Raw genomic sequence first — 6799 nt, 5'->3', positions numbered from 1 at the left:
GCTAGTCAATAATAAAATTTAATGTTTCCGAAGCGAAGCGGGGGCGGGTCGCTAGTTATAGAATATATCGTCATGATCGTAGAATAATGTCGGATTTGAAAAAAATCCAAAATCCACTTTTTACCATATTTGGATACTACATTGTCTAAATATTATTGCTACATTAAAAAAAAAATTACATGTATTTTAGATTTCAAATTAAGCAGTCGGTATAATGACGGATTTGATAGACGCTCATAGTAAAATGACGCTTGTGCTTAATCGTCTCTGCACGACGCGCGCCCGGCCCTCCCACTCCGGACGTATCCACGCAACCGACATTGTTCCTCGAAGTTGCCCACGCGTTGTATTTAGATTCAATTTTTCTTAAACATTTACACTAGATTACCTCAGTTACCTTTTTATTAACTATTACGTATCTAGTCTTACGTACCGTGTTAAAAGGTGTGTCACAATGAAACCAGGACGATCAAAGCTTATGTTAAAACTGGTGGAAGAAAGAAGCAAAAATGCACAAATTACGAATTTTACTCATGAAGAGTGCACTGATGAGGAGGACTGTATACCAGGTACTCCAGGTTGGTTAATTAATTATGTATTAACTTTTGGTATTATTTAATTTTTGTATTAAAACCATATTTACTAAAGTAAATGAATAAAGTATCGGTTCTGATTATCTGTCGGTTTTCTACGGAAAATTAAAAATCATTTAAAAAAACTATTTACATAAAAAGAATGTTAGATATCGGATTATACATTATTCTGAAGAGTTTGTGTTATATTAAAAAAAAAAATTGAATTTTAAAATTGTATGTAACTATACTACATTTTTCTATGGATATAATAGTGACGGGTGATCACAACCGACGTTATTCAATGAACATGTTTTTTTATCTAATAGTCGTATCTGACCATCCGACTTTGTTCTTTGCACTAAATTCAGATCCAGCTTTATTCTACTTAAAAAAATGATTATTTGTATATATTTAATATATTTTTCTATAAAAAATAATCCTATGTCAGTAATATTTTACCCGTATAAATAAAAAGAAGTAAATTGTTTTATTTCTGTACTTCCGAATCTTTTTGTTCTGAATCAATTTAAGGGTGTAAAACCAATCATCTTAGGCGTAAACGTTAACTTGTGTTATTAAGAATTTATTTATTTTTTACATACTGATATGTTCTCAGAATGCCATTCACCTTTACCTCCAGGAGTACGCCATGCAGTAGTAAAATGAACGACGTTTATGAGAATGTCTTTGCAGACGATGTACACCGAGCAAACGAAAGTATTACAGATGAAAATAGGAATCAAAACATACCATCCTCTACTTATTTTCTTAGAGAAAATCACTTTATAGTTGGATATCAAAATGCTTCCACACCAGATTTACTCTCGTCAGAAAATCAACATACCGTGTCCCTAAATATCAGCCCAGCTTTAAGCCCTTTAAATACCTCTATCTTGATATCAGATATATCACCTTTCCCACAACCGATTAATCGATTGCCATTACCAGCAAAAGGCCATGGCGAAGTCTGTGACGATTTTTGTTGTTGCACTCATGATGAAGCGGACTATAGCAACTGTCCTTTAATCAACACAGTTGTGTCCTCATGCCAGTCGTGTCCTCCAGTGCCTCGTATTCGATGTAGAGGTAAAAACGAATCCGAAATTACGATGATTGAAAAGAAGTTACTAGAAAGCGCTTAAAAATGCCGGGAAATAAACTCCTCCAAAAAGGGCCTTTTTGTTCCTTCAAAAACTATGGGTGCCTACCCAGTACTTGCGCGTGTAAAAGTAAATGTTACACTATGTTGACCCTTGAAGAAAGACAGGGTGCATTTGATAAGTTTTGAGAATTAGGTGATTGTGAGAAACAATGGTTGTATGTTGCGAATTATACTACAACCCAGCAGAAGAAAAGGGGTCTTCAAAGAGCTTTAAAGTATAACCGTCAATTCACTAACAATTATTTTTTGCCAAAAGAGTCATCAATAATAGAGGATTGTAAAATCATGTTTTTAAGTACATATTCGATTAGCGAAAGGTTAGTTCGGACAGTTTTTTTTTTTTTTTGTTTTTCCACAGGTGAAAATCGCCGGATCCCCACCCGCGCGGCAGGTGGGGTATGTGGGAGTTGAACCTCACTAAAAACTCCTGCCGCTCACAACCGGCGCCCTATCTCGGACCGGGCCGGAGCCCAGTCGGGGCTATTGAAACGGCGGGACAGGGTTGACGCAGAGCACATTACATCCATCCCACCGTCCCACGGACGCCGGACCGGTGGCCGCCAGCGACACGACCACCGGTTCCCTCGTTCAGCGGGCCGAGAGCCCGAGTCTTGGGATAAGTATGACGGAAGCACTTTGATTGAAGAAGACATGAGGGGGAAACATAAAAATCATAATCGGATTGTTGACGATGAAATGGTAATGTGGGTTTGCACCCACGTTAAATCATTTGTACCAGTAGAGTCGCATTATAGAGCAGCGTCCTAATGGCTGTATTTAGGTGACTTCGGTGACTTCAGCATCGGTCGGATGTTCAATTTATACAAAGAATTGTCTGAACTCCAGCCTTAAAGAAAGCTTATGTAGGTCTAATTCCAATCAGTAATGATAAATATAACAATCTTATTAGTCTTTGCAATTCCTCAATAATACCCAAGAAATATCATAAATTTTTCAGAAGTTTAACTCATGGACGTAATGTTACTGAAGCTGGTAATGAATCCGACTGAATAATTGTGCACTAGGGTTTTTTTTTATAATTTTAGTTATTTTATTGTTATTATTTTGATCTCTGAAGTTGTGATTGTTAAGATTTTTTTCATTTTAATAAATGTTTTTTTCTTTTCTTTATAATTAAATTCTATATAATGATTAGTATTTAAATTTTTAGGTTAGTAATTTAACAAAAAATCAGTAATCATATCCAAATAGAGTCAACATTATAGTCTGCTTAGTCTATATAGTAATAAAAGAATACCTACTATTGATAATAAATACTTAATTTAAGCATAATGTATATCATGTTGATTAAAAAAGAGTAAGACCAATTAGTCTGTGTTTTATTTAAGACATCCTAATCTGGTTACTTACTGACCATTTGCCGACCTATAATACTTACCTGCGGTTAAAATTTAAAATAATATAATATGACAAATAACATATCCGCCAAAATATTACTCTGTAAGTTAATAGAACATGATCGTAAAGTAACTTCCGTCATTCCTTCAACAGTAACTTTCCGAGGAACAATGTCGGATAATACTATGTGACTGTATCAACTCCAAAGTAAAATGAAGCATGTGATTTTTCTAGAAAACTGTGTAATTTTAAGTTATTATTTTTATTTTATTTTAAAACGAATCCTTTTGTTTGCTTGTATGCCAATTTTCATAATTACAGAATTTGAATCTAAAAAGTTATGACAAAAAATCTAACATGACTATTTGAAATGGCTGCCCTGTGAAGTTTAATATTTGTCAGATCCGTCACTATTCTACGACTATGACGATATATATTATATATATTTTATATATATTAAATATATATATTTTGTTGTTGTGTTTCAGATATCAGCTGCTACAGGCAGTTTTAGCTCTTAGCATTGTTTTGTAATATAAAATAATAGATACACATCTTTTTTGTTTTAATATATTTCGACCCCATGTCATAAGCATGGTATGGTATTCACGTCACTACATTCTTCGATAACCACTTAAGACAAAGTAAGTCGTGAGCTCCTCTACATAAATTAATTATCGCAATTAATAACGCATATTCTTCTAATAAGTTTCTGTTGATTTTCTGAATTCTTTATAAAAATGCGTTGGCGTTAGTGATCTATTACCAGCTATTAGTAAATATTATAGTAAATATGTAATTAGAACTTATATTATTGTACAGTACAAAGATGTCAACAAATTCGAGACAAAGATTTTGTCCAAGTATTACGTTAGACAATCACGTTCACATTAAGTATTCACGCATCAATTAAAACTATTGAAATAATTTCAGGGTACTTTAAAAACAGAGTAAAAATTTTTGAAAACCCTCGAAAATACCATCAAATTTATCTTCCCCATGGTAGAATAATTTTAATAAAAACTAATTCTTAAGTCGCAAAGTGGTAGTGTAAAATAGCCTGAATAAGTTGCAAACAGGACGCAATAGTTTTTGGACCGAAGATCCTTAAGGGGACGGGTGCGGAGGGGTTCCCTAACCGGGAAAAAACGTCTGTAACGTAAGATTTTTATTAGTAATGCACACAGTGTACAACTTATTTTTGTAATAACGTACAAATTAGTAATGCACAAAGTGTACGACTTAACTTTGTAATAACGTACAAAAAATAACATATTTTTTTATTTTTTTATCAATAAAAAAATCATAATAAAAAAACACATGTGGCACTCGGGGACTGCTGCGGTAAAGCTATTGCATAGCATTTTTTATCAATTTATGCAATTATAATTAGACAATAATAAATATTAAAACAATATTAAAATAAGACCACGCTATATTTATAAACATTAACAAAAGCAAAACATTAACCTTCTCCTTCACACTCATAAGCTAGACCGCGCGAGAGAGAGATGGGCAGGCTTTTCCTTATTTATCTATTCCGTGGGCTTTTCATTATGCGCATGGAATGTGAAGTCACGCCGCGCGCTTATTCACAAAAACTACACAAGTGCAACGTGTGAATATTTGAACTCGAGTTACATGGTAGGCGGAGTGGGGGTGTTAGGTTTTATTTTCGTTACGGAATTTTTAGATGCGGTCGCCGCTCTCACTCACGGCTGCGATAAAAGCTATGCAATAGCTCAATAAAAAAAGCAATTGAAAATATTCATTCTTTGTAACTTTCCAGTAATTAGCCACACATAAATAATTTATTTAATAAGAAACTCCAATATTCATACCGTTTTAATTTTTTCTACCGAATATAAGACATAAGTACTTAAATTAAAAAAAAAACTATTTATATATATAATTATATTCACTAATCTATCTATAATACGTGAAGCAAAAACATTGTATTCCTTTTTACGAAAATTGCCCGGACAGAGGTGTATGAAATTTTTCATACTTATAGCGAATATAGAGAAGAAGTACACAATGCTAATATTTTTTTTAAATAATGCATAAAAGATACATTAAATCAATAAAGAAAACATTAAACACACTACACATCATGTATTTGACGCACACACGCACGCATACTATTTATTGTCAAGCTTTTGTTCTTGACGTCTGTTGTCAAATTGAGAATAGATTAAATATTTTTTGTCTTTGTTAATATTTTTTATAGTGTATGTCGTCTTGGCGAGATTTGTGATTATAGAAGTATAAAATACAATCATAATAGTGTACAAATTTACAATTCCAATTAATTATAGTCGAATTTAGACTACTGCGGGATCACTAGTCATTTTTATTACATAGTAACTTCCATTTAAACAATCTTTCAAAATTAAAAATATGTTTCATTCGCAGTACCAAAGTTAACATATTATTATGTCGTCAATAGATGGCGTTGAACGTTTCCTGAATAGCGCCATTGTAATATGTAACTGTAATATAAGAGGATGCTCATACTATTTGTTCGTTGCAGAAATAGGCAGAGACTCATGTCTCTTGAAGACATGTCATTTTTTTAGTAATCGACCTAGGTAACTGTGTATATATATACAGTGTCTGGAGGTGATCATAAATACTCTATCTAATAATAAAGGCAGTAAGGGCGACTCAGTCTTGTTTTAAAAATTAAAAAGTCATTAAAAGTTCTGCTATTCAGCGATAGATGGCGAAACTAAAAAGTATCACCGCTGTGCCGGTCGCAGTGGGAGGTGTTAGGTTATTTTCGTTACTGAATTTCTGGATTCGGTCTCCACGCTCAAGGCCCGCGATAGAAGCTATGCAATAACTTAAAAATGTATACCCAAATAACTATTTTCTTTATACCTCGAATAGAACTTAAATTTAATATTTTTTTTAATAAAGAACTTCGTTCCTATTCCTATCCGGTGTCCCACGACACCACACATTTTTTTTTTAGTTTTAAGGGCTTTCACATCTTTTTTCTAGTACGTGTCTGAGCCAAATAGAGTGAACCAAACTGCTTCCTTATTAAAGACACGAGTCTCATATGTATCATGCTTCTTAATTCACGAACGATGACCGAGCTCTGCATTTGCGTCCCAAATTAATATGACACAATAAAACGAAGTTCAGCTTCATTAACTTTAGCGAATGCATCCTTGACACTCAATCGGAAGTAGTAACGAATGGACGGGCGATTCTGCGCATAGCGTCTTGTGAGACAATTGCATCATCGTGTGATGCGACGAGTCATCGGCCGGCCACTTACCGAGCGGATGTTGTTAACCGAACCTTGATTAGCCGAGACGATGTTAAACGCCAGTCCGGGCAAGTTCAAACAATTAACTGTACAGAAGTGTCCGACTCTAATGAATGATGTAGACTTGACTTCCATTATACAAACACCGTGACAAGACGCGCCATACAAATTGAGATTAATTCAGCCGACTTCAATTGTAACATCGATGGTCACCAGTAATAGTTTGTTTTTACGAACAACATAGATTAAGCTCTATTTCAATGGATTTATGACTGATAACCCTTTACGACGGCCGGCAAGTTGAACAGACATTAAAAATAAATATTGCATAACTACTATTTAACCTTAGGCATTCATGTGGGGCTAAATATAGAACTTGATACGAGTGGTCGACTTATTTTAATTTCAATTTTCGTTTTTCGA

At 33.9% G+C, this 6799-nt stretch overlaps 1 long non-coding RNA gene across 1 annotated transcript; it reads left to right on the top strand.

The window, feature by feature from the left end:
- The first annotated feature begins 290 nt into the window (after nucleotides 1-290).
- LOC134200027 (uncharacterized) lies at nucleotides 291-3065 on the top strand. Its single transcript, XR_009974775.1, has 2 exons — nucleotides 291-578; nucleotides 2096-3065. It is a non-coding gene; the product is annotated as an uncharacterized LOC134200027 (long non-coding RNA).
- The last annotated feature ends 3734 nt before the right edge of the window (nucleotides 3066-6799 follow it).

This window comes from Bombyx mori, chromosome 13 (genome assembly GCF_030269925.1).
Source record: "Bombyx mori chromosome 13, ASM3026992v2".
Taxonomy (NCBI): domain Eukaryota; kingdom Metazoa; phylum Arthropoda; class Insecta; order Lepidoptera; family Bombycidae; genus Bombyx; species Bombyx mori.
Note: the sequence above shows the minus strand (reverse complement) of the source record. Positions and strands in the feature narration are given on the sequence as shown.